Source organism: Tenebrio molitor, chromosome 3 (assembly GCF_963966145.1).
Source record: "Tenebrio molitor chromosome 3, icTenMoli1.1, whole genome shotgun sequence".
Taxonomy (NCBI): domain Eukaryota; kingdom Metazoa; phylum Arthropoda; class Insecta; order Coleoptera; family Tenebrionidae; genus Tenebrio; species Tenebrio molitor.
The window spans coordinates 26692333-26707803 of NC_091048.1; the positions used below are offsets into that span (position 1 = coordinate 26692333).

The 15471-nt window shown below is 34.9% G+C and overlaps 1 long non-coding RNA gene and 3 other non-coding genes across 4 annotated transcripts; 3 read left to right on the forward strand and 1 right to left on the reverse strand.

The window, feature by feature from the left end:
- Positions 1-3465: 3465 nt before the first annotated feature.
- On the forward strand, positions 3466-3537 carry TRNAD-GUC (transfer RNA aspartic acid (anticodon GUC)). The gene has a single exon. It is a non-coding gene; the product is annotated as a tRNA-Asp (tRNA).
- A 683-nt stretch (positions 3538-4220) lies between these two features.
- On the forward strand, positions 4221-4292 carry TRNAD-GUC (transfer RNA aspartic acid (anticodon GUC)). Its single transcript has one exon. It is a non-coding gene; the product is annotated as a tRNA-Asp (tRNA).
- Positions 4293-4963: 671 nt separating this feature from the next.
- TRNAD-GUC (transfer RNA aspartic acid (anticodon GUC)) lies at positions 4964-5035 on the forward strand. The gene has a single exon. It is a non-coding gene; the product is annotated as a tRNA-Asp (tRNA).
- Positions 5036-13074: 8039 nt separating this feature from the next.
- LOC138126677 (uncharacterized) lies at positions 13075-14113 on the reverse strand. The gene is made up of 3 exons (XR_011157917.1): positions 13906-14113; positions 13758-13848; positions 13075-13702 (listed from the first exon to the last, which is right to left on the reverse strand). It is a non-coding gene; the product is annotated as an uncharacterized lncRNA (long non-coding RNA).
- Positions 14114-15471: the final 1358 nt, after the last annotated feature.

A 15471-nucleotide genomic window follows, 5' to 3' on the forward strand; every position in this document is an offset into this window, starting at 1 on the left:
ACGCAGCGAGTGCGCAAATCCGCCGAGTAAAAAAAAGATACTTTACTAACGAGTTGCATACGAAAATTTTTTGGCGCCCGTAAGTTTAGATAACAATTTTTTCGACACTCAAAATTTGAAAATTTTCTCCTGTGTGAACCCGTGGACCTTTAAAACGCTCGTTTTTCTCGCGGTTTAAATTGGCCCACTCATGCCAAAAAAATCCCAATTTACATACGAACTCGTTAAAAAAACTACTAATTATGAATGAAAAATTTTATAATTGCGTTAAAAAATGACACGCTACGGCACTTTTTTTAACGCAAAATGCGTGAAAAATGAACCGCTTTGGCACTTTTTTAACGCTTCTTGACCGATTCAAAAATCACATATTTTATGAACGCAAACGAATGAAAAAACTTGCAGTTTTTTTGACGGACGCTAAAAAAATAACATACTTAATTTGAAAAATTCCTTGTAACAATGAAAAAATGATGTGTTCGATTTTTATTTGATTTATAACGAAAATTTCTTAGGGAATTTTTAAAAAACATATTTATTATTTATTGCTGTCATGGTTTTTACATCTTTAAAACTAATTTGTCGGTCGTGAAAAAAACTACTTTATTTTACAATTTCGAGAACTTTATTTCACCACTTTAGTAGACTTACACTAAGCCAAATTTTACATTATTTGCTTCAAAAATAATAATTATTCACTCATTTTGTATTACCTAAGTTGAGCGATGACCGTAGAATATTAATGCAATACAATTCATATTTAGTAACAATTTTATTTTACAATATAAAGCAATCTTGTACTCGTAAAATAATACTTGCTGAGCTTGGCGAAGAAATATCCCACTTGTCAGAAAAAGTAGTACTTTACACATAGGTATGTCGTATTAATAACTACTCAAATTAGATAATCTTCCTAAGTACTTTGCTTCTTAAGCAGCAGAAATGAATAATTCAAATATACTAATTTTTACTTTTAGCCCAGAAATTACTACTCTACAATGTTACAATTCTTCTCTCCAAACATTTCCAACATACGTCTTTCTGAGCAATTTTTGGTAAATTTTTTAACACCACTTGTACCCAAAAACAAAAATCTACTTGTCTATTTCCTTCACTGGCAGCTAAAAATTGACAGTACGAGTATGTTGCGAAATTCCATTCTTTTGAAATCAATCGCCTCATCTGCGCAGATTTTTTATCGCCACTTACGCAGTTCCATTTTCTTTTTGATTTCTGACCCCCGCTGTTCCATCGCCCCCACGGACATTACTTTTCTGAATGTCTCATATCACATAAAGCAATTTACTCCTCACAGGCAATTTGTTTGTCCTCCCTGTTACAAGAAATGAAGGTAAACGAGACCACCTCCTAATGGACCGTCTTCTATTGTTACATAGATAAATGATCACATTGTTCGATAAGATCGAGTGGTTGGAACCTTTTCAGGCCTCATAAACGACCACCACACATTCATATTTCTGCAGTAATTACCGATAACAACAGAATTAATTTGCTTGCGAAGCCTTCGATGTTATCACTTTTCAAATTAAAATTCGATCAAATCTGACCTATACACCAACAGACAAAATTGCTTAACCTTTCACCAATGCACGTCTCAAATTACATTTTTCCTTTCGGTAATGGCGCGATCCTTATCTTCCACTTTCGTTATCATTGGATAAGAATTAACAGCGATCGCCCTGAGTGAACCCGCCTAAGGTCGCCGCGAAGACCTTGATATAATTCTGTCGAAGAATTTACCACCGTTTAATGTGTCTGCGCCAATGAATAATTTATAAAACTGGACCGGCACACTAAGGCGTGTCCCGTTTTTCGTAGTTTTTTCACAAATCGCTTTTTCTGGGACCCTCGAGCATTTTAAAAATTGGTAAAAACGCGCGATCCGTAACGGTTGCAAAACAGCTCCGTGACAAAATGCGCTTTCTTAACACTCCGATCTTCTTTTGGTCGATTTTCTGGCGTAACTCGACAGCGCATTAATAAACAAATGACACACAATTTTATTAATTACAAAATCGGTGCAGATAACGCGCCAGTAACCTTGACATTCTGGTCTCGCCGGCGATAAAATTTAATTTGTTCGCAGTAGGAGTCGAGATTCGTGGGGACCATCTGAAAGCACGCGAAGAGATGTTTGAAATGGCGCCACCCTCTGGCGGCGGCCGCGCGAAGCTCGCTTGTCGTTCTCTGACAGTTGCAGCTTTTCGCAGTGGAGCGGTCGGCGTGCAGAGGGCGCTTCGAGATCGATTGTTGTGCAGTCTAGGGCAAGGTGAATGCCGTTGCACACTCGAGTGCGTCCCCATTATTTGGGGTGCATCTGTCGATAAAGCGCGAACGGGAGTATCAGAATTAATTAGCGATTATTTGAGGCCCGAGTGCTCACGATTCATACAAATGTTTTAATAAAATCCGGCATAATCATGCAAATTGAACATTGAGTTCGTTAATGAACTTCCAACTATCTTTGAATTCGCTCCCTAATTAAGTTTACGTTAAATTACACATCCTCCATCTTTGGCAAGCTTTTCTTCATGAAAGCTAAGTCGCGAGGCACAAGTAGCATCTCGAGGCGAAATCTCTAGCTAGGGCAAACGAACGGTTTAGCTTATGGAAGTGAGGGGGCGGGTAATGAGCGAGATAATGCTGTGGAGGCGGTTTGCAGTGGGGTTGCACTGAAAGAAGTGAATGGAGGCGGCGGTCGGGATTAATAACGAATTAAAAAAATTGTCTCGTCGGTGGAGTTCTTGGGAGTTGTGGCACACGTGTCGTGACGTCGCGTTTGTCTCTTGCGGATTTAATTAGCTATAGCTGCCCTTTGTTTTCTTAGGCGTACATTAACGGTTCACAAGTTTTAATAGCTGGGAATTTCTGTTGAATATGAATGATGGCGTCGTTTCGGGGAATTACCCTTTATTAAAGATGTCGGAGTTTGACATCAAAAAAATTGAACAGGCTCTCGACAGAAATTGTTTGGTGCTGTTAAGGACGCAACACCTAAGAAGGTTCTAAAGTTTTAGGTCTCTAAACATGAGTGGCGTGTTTGCTTACTAATTAGTCCTTCACTAAAATGGGGCAAAGTTCTACTGAAATCTGTTTTGTCCTGTTTGGAAGAACTTGGACAGGAAAAGGAAAAAAAAGGAATACAGGGGGAGTCTGGATTGTTTAATATTTCACTTTGTTGACAAGCAATTTTCAAAAAGAGTACTTACATATTTGAAACGAATAACCAAAAATGAAAGGATATTTCTTGGAGTCCTTGAATTTAAAAATTAGTACATATATATTTTTTCGTTTTTAATAAACCGTGAGTCTCTAAATGTATAACATACTATTTTAATGTGTTGTTAAAATGTTTTGATTTAAAAAATCAAAAGAAATCAAATGTAACATTAAAAATGTGTAAAAATCCGTGTAAATCGATAAGAAAACAGAAAATATCATCAATCCTCGGTAGTATAGTGGTCAGTATCCCCGCCTGTCACGCGGGAGACCGGGGTTCGATTCCCCGCCGGGGAGCTTTTTTTTTATTTTTTTCCCAAGAGATATAGTCAGATCTGAAAGATTGTTGGTACGATGTGGCACAGCTCCATCCTGTTGAAGTCACATTTTGAGTCTATCAGGTCTTAAAATTTCTCCAGAATGTTTTGAATCCATTACAACTCATCAGCTTAAAAAAAGTACCTAAAATGTGGTTAAAAACCACGAAGATGTTGTTTCATGGGGATGGGTAAGTGGTGGAATTACCAAAACCTCAAAATGTGTCTTGATTGTGAAAAAATAATCCTAATTAATGATTTGGAAGTAATGGAGGATCCATATATTTTTTATAGAAATCTAGACCCCTTCTGTTTGTGATATTAGAAATAATCCTAGCTGTCCTTTGTAGATATTCACGTATAGAATCGGATAGAGAAAATTGCAAAGCAAATCGCAATCAGCCAGGAAAATTGATAAATGATAATTAGAACGTGGTGGACGTTTCCAAAACACTAAAATTTGTATGTCTTTTATGTGTGTGCAGCGAGAAGCAATCTGGGTTCATTTATGAGGAATTATACATAAAAAGAAAGTTGCAAATATTCATCAGTTGGAAAAATTGACAATTAATAATTTTTAAATAATGACTGATCAATGATCTGATCATTAAGAAATGTTTCGTAATCTGTGTAAATTGATGACAAAAGAAAAATTGTCATCAATCCTCGGTAGTATAGTGGTCAGTATCCCCGCCTGTCACGCGGGAGACCGGGGTTCGATTCCCCGCCGGGGAGTTTTTTTTTTCAAGAGGTCAGATTTAAAGATTGTCGATGCAATATGGCACAGCTCCATTCTGTTGAAGTCGCAGTTTTGAGTCTGTCTATTCATTAAGAATTTAAAATTTCTCGAGAATGTTTTGGATCCGTTACAACTCTAGATCCACTTGAAAAAAGTACCTAGAATGTGGTTAGAAACCAAAAGATGTTGTTTCATCACGATTGATAAGTGGTGGAATTAGCAAAACCTAAAAATAATTCTACATGTGCCTTGCTTGTGAAATAATAATCCCAGTGAATGATTTGGAAATGATGGAGGCTCCATACATTTCTAACAGAAATCTAGATGTCTTCTGTTTGTGAGGTTAGGAATAATCCTGGCTGTCCTTTGTAGATATTTACATAAAGAATCGAATACAGAAAATCGCAAAGTAAACCTGCAATCAGCCAAGAAAATTGATAAATGATAATTAGAACGTGGTGGGTGTTTCAAAAACCCCAAAAAAAAATAGATGTCTTATGTTGTCTTGTGCAGCGAGAAGCAATCTGGGTTAATAATTTTTAAATGATTGAGGTGTCAAAGTAAAATATACAACGAAAAGTAGATATAAAATGACTAATCAATGATCTGATCATGAAGAAATGTCTTAATTTGTGTGAATGGATGCCAAAACAAAAACTGCTATTAATCCTCGGTAGTATAGTGGTCAGTATCCCCGCCTGTCACGCGGGAGACCGGGGTTCGATTCCCCGCCGGGGAGATTGTTTTTTATCTATTTTTTTTACTATACTTTAGTAGAAAAATGGCACATACCACACTAACATGTAAATAAATGCAATCGACTGACAAATCCATTTGTCTTGTTTAATAACATAATTTTTAACAGCGCATATAATAGGACACGAAGAATCTGGGTCATTTTTGGCCACATTGTGACTTTCCCATCTGATCCCCTCCGACCTTGCCCCCATTGAAAATTTGCCAGATTCAAGTGCGAACCTTCGCAATGACATCTATCCATTCCACAATCCAATTCACTTTCAGTTTACGTTTGTGTTTCAGTGTTGAATCCATCGATTATGACCAAACGAAAAAAAATTCAACTCGCAACACTTGTCTTTACGGTCCGGAGCGTCGCGAACAAGGGGTAATAAAATTTCCGATGATGTGTGCGATTAGGAAGGGATTTAAATGTGAGCGCCGCTCCTGTCAATAAAATAAAATCCGAAGCCGGTATGCACGGAGTAATTGTGACCCACTTTCCGTGATTAATTGTGGAGGTTTTAATGTCTTTTATAGTTGTGAAAATGGCCCCGAGACGAATGGGGCGGCGAAGTTAGCGCGAACACCCATTAAAATCTAAGAAAATAATATATTACCCTTACTATTTGTTGAAAGTCAAGCTAATTCACTCTTCTGTTCCGAATAGGCGTAAATCGTCCCGGATTTAAGTAACGGCGATTTTATTGTGCTCCGCGACAATTCAAGCGAGAGTCATAACTTGCATCTGTCTTGGTCTTTCTCTCTGGAACGAGGGTGGAATTAAAGCTCTGCGGTGAGATGCAAGGTGCAAGAGCAGATTGTAATTTCCTAATCTACTTCACAATTTTATCGAACGATTAGTTACACGGAAAGTTTATGTTCTTTAAATATGCAAAAAAGGAATCCAAAATTTTTGTCGATGAGGGAAGAACTACAAGTTCAGTCAAAAAAGTCTACAAACGATGAAAAACTCTGAAGAAGAATCACACTAAGCATCAGTTATCTCGACCCCCAAAGAGTCGAAGACATCTTCAGCGAAAATCGAAAAATAGTCTTCTCGTGAGATCAAAAAGGATTGAGTGTGATTGATTAAATTAGAAGCTATGCAACAAAAATTCTGGAAAAATTACTTTCTCGAGAAGAAGTTCTTCAAAATTCGATGATATCTTGTATAAAACACGAGGTAAAAGCGTCTTTTTATTACACAGCGTGTTGTTCATCTCGATTTCATTTTCATAAACAATTTTCACGCCTGGCGATAAAAAGTATCGCTTTTAACTCTTGTTGTATAAATAGCTATTTTCTAGTCCTTACTGGAGACTTCAACTTCTCTTTTGCCATTTGGTTTTCATCAGACAACATTTCCAAGCGACCACAGCTTGCTTGGACAACATATTTTCCCATTTACCGAGACCACACTTTATACAGGGTATTTCACGAGTGATAATGAGCCCGGCGGAATAGAAAATGCAACCCACAATACATGGAATGTAGACTTGGACATGGAGGCGATAAATATCCGGCTTTTCCTCCTGATGTATTGTGTGTTGCATTTTCCATTCCGGCGGGCTCATTATCACTCGTGAAATACCCTGTATGTATCTGATCATTTTGTTATTTGTATGAGTTTGCGGATTAATAAACAAAATAAATCACTTCAAACTGGCATTTCTCACATTTCAATCACTAATTATTGTTTATTTGCACTTTATAATGTTATTGAAGGGACCGAATGGAATTTAGAAATCAAAATATACCTACTCAACTGTAATGAAAACTTTTGTAAATTGGACAATATTATTGTTGATGCCATAAATTACAGTTTTCCTCTAAAATCCAGCCGAATCTCACAGAGAACTCGCAAAGGCCAAAATATAAGCCCACAATAATATGAATTTTAGATATAAACAAAGAGCATTATAAATATCAATAAGTCATAAATGACCAAGACATGCTGGTTCCCTGACGAATCTCACAATTATATCACGACGGTAGCCAAAGAACTCTTAAAATATAGCAATAGCACTAAGACTTGTGGTGTTAACACAAAAATATTACAAACCTTAAAAAATCTCATTGTACCATTAACGAAGTACAAGTTTTTGTATAAATAATACATATTTCTTTTCCCATTCCATTAAAATTACCGATTTCACGAGTGATAATGAGCTCGGCGGAATTGAAAATGCAACCCACAATACATTTCCAAAGTTAACGTAGCTATTTTAAATATCGTATTGTTTTAAAATAAAATTATGAATCCATGACAGCTTTGCTTTCAACAATTTTATTTGTCATAACTGACATTTACGAAAAAGTTAAAATACGACGATTAAAATGTATTCGAACCATGAGATAACACACATGATCCTGATTTATGGCGAATGTAATAAAAATGTTTCTGCCAGTGCGCGTTTATGGAGATAATAAACATTTTCCCAAAAACTTTTCGTTTTTTTACAATTTCTTTTAACCAAACGAATGACGTTTATGTCAAAATTTACGAAACTGCACAGCTAACTATGTTTTATGTTTTTTTAAATTTGATTCCGTACAAATTTTTGGCTCTACACATATTACAAAACTGCAATAAGATTTACTTAATTCAACAAATACAGTATGTTGTTTCAAGAAAAATTCTCTTAACTGCTTCCTGTAGATTAATTGATGGCAATTTTTGTTATACAGGGTGTCGCAAAATTAACGTATTCCAAGGCGGGGGTCTTGTAGGGAAAAATCTCAGGAATCTCGAAAAAATAAAATAAAAAATATACGGGGTCTTTACAAAGATATATGGGTCTGAAGGTTCAAACTTTTCATCATGTTTTCTTCAAATAAAAAATATAAATGGTTGACATTCATTTTGAAATATGGTGAAGATGATTATGTAAAATATTAAAATATAAATGAAGACATTTCTTGAAAAAACAGCTTTGTCTCGAAAAAATAAAAGTTTTGTTTTTCCAATTTTTGTTCAAAAGGGAAGTACAACATAGCTAGAATATTAATCAGGTACTTTTAAACAAAAATTGGCAACTTTGATATTTTTTTCAAAGTGACAGCAATTTTTTTTAAACATTTTTACTTGGTCAACAGGATGTCCCCTACTAAGCCCCGAACTCGGAATACGATAATTTTAAGACACCCTGTATAATAATGTTTGCTTGGAGTCCGTGTCATCTGTCCAAATTATTTTCTGTTTAGAGAAACTGGATACGAGATACGAATGATAACACATTTTCTTATCTTTATGATTGTCCTGAGAGCTTTAAAAATCTTGGAATTTTGACTCTACTTTGCATTGACATTTTTAATTGTCTCGTTCAGTCGACTAATTCAAGAAATTTACATTTTTATGTTAATCTACTTACCTTGAAGAACATAAAATCATGTTTGTAATTTTTAGCACGAATAAATTATTATTATCATTATCAGTTTAATGTCTGGTACTAGTCCTCTTTTACTCTTTAATAAAACAGTGATGGCACCCCCTGTTGGGAAATTCGCCGAGTAATGTGCTGATGCAACAAATAGCCTCTCCACTGTTTAAATAGCTAATAACTGGAGTAAGAGAGAAGCTTCCCGAAGCTTTCCGAGCGCACAATTCCATTTTTATGCACAAGGTACACCTATCAGCCTTAATTAAAACACATCTAACAAGCGTCAAGAAAATAATTTCGACGACATTTCTCCCACGAGTCAATAACGATCCTCATTAGCGCGACTCGTTTTCTAATACATCTTCATTAATTCAGCAACACCCCTACGACACTATTTAACCGGAGCTCAATAAAAAACGGAAGCTAACTCGCCCCCGTTCGTTGATCCGACAAGACAAACATCCGACCGATCGGCGCTGGAATTTTTCCTGTTTCAGCTAAAATGAAAAAAATCGGGGTGCATGTGCATCGGTTATTGAGAGGTGCAGCAATGTCATCACTTCTGGGAATAATGGGAGAAGTTGTGTTGAATGTCCGCCAGAGTTCAAGAAAGTTTGAAATGTGGTGACGTTGATAGTCTAATGAAGTCCTACATTAAGGCTAAGTTTTTGTGGTGGAGTTATTTTATATTAGGTGTACCACGAATGAAGGAGTCAAAATATATTGTGTTGAGTAAGTGGAAGGGTCAGATTTGGAGAGTTTTCGGTGCGGTGTGGTGCAGCTCCATTCTGTTGAAGTTTGAGTTTACTTGTTCGTTGAGGATTAAGACGGTCCAATTGTAGAGTAGCAAATGTAATGTGAGATTTCGACGAAAACTGTCACACCAATAAATTCCGCCGTATCTGTAATCATCCCAGACGTTCTCTCGGGATCAATAACAGTAGAGATGTTTTAGGACCTATTCCATCCGCTAAAATTATTTTTACTGTTTAAACAAGAGGACAATTGAGAGAACTAGTCGAGGAGTTCCCATAGAGCGGCGTCATTCAAGGACGAGATTTTTTTTTTTTTAATACATTACACCAGAAAGAGAAACATGTCGATTCTATGTCTCCACAAGTAACAACAATTCTAGATCACGTTGACAGAGAAATTCCCAAGAAGACGTCAGGAATGAAGGTGTCGATTCATCACAATTGGTAAAGAGTGAAAGTACCAAAATACAAAATAATCTACATCTGTTCTGCTCGTGGAACTAAAAAGAATCACATCTGTCTTTTATAGATTTTCACTTAAACTACCGTCTTTGTGCTTTGAGGCAGTCATTTACCTTAGTTGAGAATAAATAAAAATCACCGAGGTCTAAATCTGGAAGAGATGAGGCTGTTTCAAAATTTAGCACAGATGTGATGGACATAGAATAGAATACTTATGGAAATGCTCTCACCTTTACGGAAACCGTTTAAGACGCGACTTTACTTTTAATATATTCTTTACATTATAATAAATTATCTACAAAACAAGAAACATCTGTCATCAATACGTTCACTCCTCAAGTTTCGAATAAAGAATATTTCTGCGCTGGACAAGTCTCCAAAATCAGTAATAGCTTTCCAGATTTTTTTCTCCTGAAAAACCATTCTCTTGTCTCATTACATTTTTGAAACATATAACGTTTTCATTATCGAACACTCTTGATAATTTTAACAGATTATTTGATGATTTGGTATCATACATATTTATTTGTATTTACGAAAATTTTGTATCGATCGTGCAGAAATGCTGTGCAGTGTGCACGGTGGAAGATGCACCTTGAATGGTTTTCTTGCATGACGATCTAGGTGACAAACAAAATAGCATTCTGTAAATTTTGTCACCTATAGTACACGAGAAGTGCATGTTTCTCTGATATAACTTGCAAAAATTGCCAACCGGAATGGATGAATAGTGGCTGCACCGTGTAAGTACATCAGTATTAAATACTTTTCTTACTCTGATAAAAGTTGCTAAAGTTAGAGACACTGGAAAATATTGAAAATAAAATATTGACGATACTGTTGTTAGACAAACTTTGCATGAATTTAAAGCACGTTATGTGCAGTAACTGCAAGTCTGCACAGTGTCATAACGAAACTTGTCCATGAGTGAATTTTTTTCCATTGCGGATAAACTGCTCTGGTTTGACTACTTTATGAGCCAGTCGAGGGCAAATTGATATTCTGAAGCTAAACCCCTATTTTTAGGTATCACAAAAATTTAAAGAATAAATAACAAATTTCAAATTTAAACGTCGTGGTTTTTGTATTTTTTATTGATAATTGGAGTCATTTGGAGCAGCAACTTTAAATTAAATGCCTTTTTTTCGTTCCAACTTGTTTGTTTTTAGAAACTCCTCATTTTTTAATAAGCCGTCGCGTCGCATCACACATAACCCAATTTTCGGCGATCTGTCAAATACCTCACTTCCGATTATGTGACAAATTTACAAAGTAACCATAGTTTTATTGAAAACTCAGTAATTGTTGGTAACGCGGTATTAAATTTACACAAACAGCTCTTATGGTTCCTCACATTGAATTTAATACGAAATAAATAGTGCGCCATACGGAAAATCAACGGAAAGTATCAGGATGGGAAAAAATATTGAGGTATGAGGATGAAGAAGAGATACAGAAACCCATAATCCCATAAATAACGTAAAGGTTAAAAACCCTGTTGTTATACGAGAACATTTTATTTTAATGCATAAATACAGGCTTTAATCAAAGTACGGTGTGGCCAATTTGAAATTTACCATCAAAGGTTCATTTTTGTAATACCGTGTGAGCAACAAGTACTGATTGAGTTGGCAATAAATTCTGGTGATTTTTGGTGACTTTTATGTCATGTTCCAACGAGAAAACCATTTTATTAATAAAAGATTACAAAAACCAAGACGTTTAATTTGAAATGTATACCAGGTGTCAATATTGTCAATAAAACAAACCGAAATAGGTACAATTCAGTCTTGAAAATTTTATGTAAAATTTTTTTTTGCCAACTGTAACACCCTGTAGTATAAATGTAACCGGCATAACCAAAAATGTTTTAAATGTCGTCTCAAGTTAAAAAATCCGGTCAGTGCCAATTACGAGAGAAAAAAACACCAGTACTCTCGTGTCAAAAATGGATTACTCCCTAGAATTCGAACTTTTAGGGAAATAACGTTTTTCATGTTGTGTGTAACTAGAATTTTCAAAAGTTATTTTGAATGCCTAAGGTTGGTTACTTTGAATTGAGAGATTAAATCCAAATAAATATGCCGCCAGTAACCAAAATTGATTGTGAAACGAAAAACCATCTATCACTTAGCGAGAAATTAGTCATTTGCAACTGTTACAATTAATTTGCTGTCTTACATTTTTGGGATATCTTTTGTTTGTCACCAGAAACCACATAGCCTCCAACCTAACCAAATTTATGGCAACCTAGTAACGAATATCCCTAAATCCTGGGGAGTAATCCATTTCTGACACGAGAGTACCTCGTACTTTTTAATTGTTTCGTTGCCAACAGGCTCAGTCATTGTTGATCACGCTGTAGTTATATGCACGGAGATATTTAAACCTGTAAGTACTGAGTACTCCCGCGCCAATGAAAAAATTTTTGAAAAAAATAAGAATACGTGAACAAATGGCATGGCAATTTAGTCAAAAAATTGTGGATGCGCCACTGTCTTGCTTTCATAAGGGAAATCATAAGAGCAATAGTAAAGAAAAAGCGAGCACTCGATTTTTGCACGCTTCATACACTTTTTGTATGACAAAAAAGGATCTTCTTATCGGAGGTTGGGTTGGCGTCGGTCAGTTATTTATTAGTTGCAACTCGACAAATGGTGCGGTGTAGCAGTGTATTTAATGATCGTGTACATACTTATTATTAAATCGTTTAAAATGCCGAATTTAACAAACGTGGAATGAATGTGGTGGTCGCGTACGGGTCTAAATTCAAATGCAAATACTGTACCGGGAACAGTTTCCAGATAGGGTTTTACCTAATTCAAAAACGTTTACTTCCACGGTTTAACGGTTGAAAGACAAGCCCTGCAACCAGGTGATGACATTGCTGGCAAATAATTCTATTAGACTCGGGAGAAAACCCATCCAGATCTTTACTATCTTTACTTTACTTTATCTTTACTAATGACTAAATCGAGTCTACATCTGGTTTTGAGAGGAAACATTTCATCAGCAAGACAAAATCTTGCCTTCCATATCACACTAAAAAGATAAGAGAAAGAATACGCTCATTCGCATAAATCATGTTCTTCTCTGCTGCAGAAATAACTTGTTGAAATGTTGTGATCAATAACGACAGTGCACGAATTCAAAATGTCCACAGTACATTTTAAAGGCGGATTTTAAGTAATCATTTTGTAACGTTTCCCAAAATTCTACACTTGGAATTATACAACTTCATATACATCTTCATCTGACATAAAATAGTTGCATTCCACAGATAAGGTATCAACTTCTGGATCAATAAAATCATAAAATTTCACAAACTGATGGTCTAGAAATAAATATTTTTGGATGTTATTCGCTCCAGACAACCCTACAGTTGCAAAGTATGAAATTCCAGTTAGTAAAGCTCATTCTACATACTGGTTGCTTCTTAAAGTGTTTGAAAAAATCATGGACAGGATAACTCATTCACTTAAATTTCACAATATATTTTTAAACATCGTATTATTAATGGGAGCATCGTACTCATCTATTAAAACAAATACTTTCTTGTTAAAATTTATAAAGTTTATGAACAAAATCTGAATAAGGTCTCAATCCTTGGTGTTAAATTTTTATGCAATTTTTTACTAAAGAATGTTAGAAACATTTCTTTATAATCTAATTTATCACTCTTCAATAAATATTTATGCTATTGAAATGGTAAATGTGCAAAATGAATCAAAAACTTCATTAAAACTATTTCCATGAACAGGTTTAAAGTCTGCAAGAATTACTGGATAGATAGCAAAATGTTGCTAAAAACTAAGACGTTATTGTCCTCAAAAATTGTATCATTTACTGAAGCTTCTTTATCCATGATAATTCCATTTTCATCCACCTTTATCGTGAACATTTTCTTTACCATGTCCATGTTGGTGCTTTTACTGAAGCAACGTGGAGCAATTATCAGATTCTTGACATTTCTTTAAATGTGGCTTTTATCCGTAAGGTTTTGTTAATAAAAGCTTCCATCTTGACAATGTTGTTAAAATCACTTGGACCGAAGTCGAAATAAGATTCCTACAAACAATTCGAACAGTTAATACTATCACCGCCTATAAAGACCTAAAATTACCTCTTTAATAGTTGATGAACATGTTTCATTTTTGTCAGTCATTTTTAATCGTTTCCGATTTGATTCCATAAAAAAAACAAATGTTTCTAACCTAAAAATTTAACAAACATTCTAAAGTTGTTCTATGTAAAAGAAAATTTCCACTTACCAATAACAAATATTTGAATTCGATAAATTAATAATATTATAAAACTGAGATAGAAATGGCCAAAATTAACATCCAAATAAAATCGTTAATTCAACAAATCTAAGTTTTGAAATAGCGATCCACGACCGATCTGTGGATCTGTCACTGCACAGAACACTGAGGCGTACGTCGTTCACTGTGCAATCACCAGTCCAATTATTGTGGATAAATCTGTGAATTGTGGCATAGGTAATCGTGGCAAATAATTAAATATTATTTTATTGTTCATCTAGTTGATGTCAAAGTTTTTTAAACCCATTAGATATCGAGAATTCATTATATCGGGCCTTCAAATAAATATATATTTAGAGTAGGCGTAGGCGACATTCTAATTCTGTTAACAGTGTGTAATTTTTGTAGGTAACGAATTATTCTCCGGAGTTACACAGGTTACATAGTAAGCTTTTTCCCAATTTCATATTGTCAAATTCCGTGGAGGGGGAATAGGGAGAATGCACTACAAAAATTAAAAATATTTTCTAACCTAATTTTATTTCGTTAAAATGTCAGACGTTTCTTGTGTCATTTTCTACGCTGGAAAAATGTTGCAAACAATTGAATTTCCATAGGTCGAGTTTTAAAACCTGACACGATATAGTAGTAGATTAGTAATGATTTTTTAAAATAATTATTTTTATATTAAGTGCGCGAAGTGAATGTTTTTTGTGCATGAAAAGGTCTTTTACGCCGAAACGCAGGTCGAGGCAGTAAAAGCCTTTGATTGCACAAAAAACATCTTCACACACGAAATATAAACAATATTTTTTCTATAATCGCTTTCAGAACTAAATTTTAAAATTCAAATGTTTGTAGGAAATCAAGTGTCAACCCCACTGTCACTACAGTAACTATGTAATAGAAAACAATATAAAAAAATTAAATGTAAGAAAATGACCCACTTCACGCATAGATAACTGTGCGTGAATATGAATTTTTTGAATCAATTATGGAAAAAAATGTTTTAATTTAATTTATCTTACAGGTTGAGTTTTTGAGCTACCTTAGACCATTGTTTTCGGTGACAGAAATAAAATTTTAATCACAAGTGAGATAAAGTACTCACTAGTGAGATAAAGTACTCTAATTTTGACAGTTGCCATTTAACTTGACATAAAGTACTCACAAGTTACTAAATTTGACAGCTGTCATTTTACTTGAATGAAACTTCATTTCTTGGATTTTTTGCAATAGTTGCACCTGTAAGATAAAACGTCGTATATCACACGTGATCGAAATGCCATTATGAAACTCGTGAGAAGTGTCCCACTCGTGCGCAAGCGCACTCGACGGTCAAAATTCTCACTCTTGTATAATGATGCATTTCTATCACTTATAATATAATATACTATTTTTTTTAATACAAATGCTATAAAGAAAAGTAGAATATTATACAGGACGATAAAATTTAATTCTCGAGCGTAATTCGCGTCTTGTATAATGTATAATAAATAATTAAATAAGTATAATATTATTATACTCATGTCACATCGCGAGGAAATTGACACAGAACATAAAACACAAAAAAGT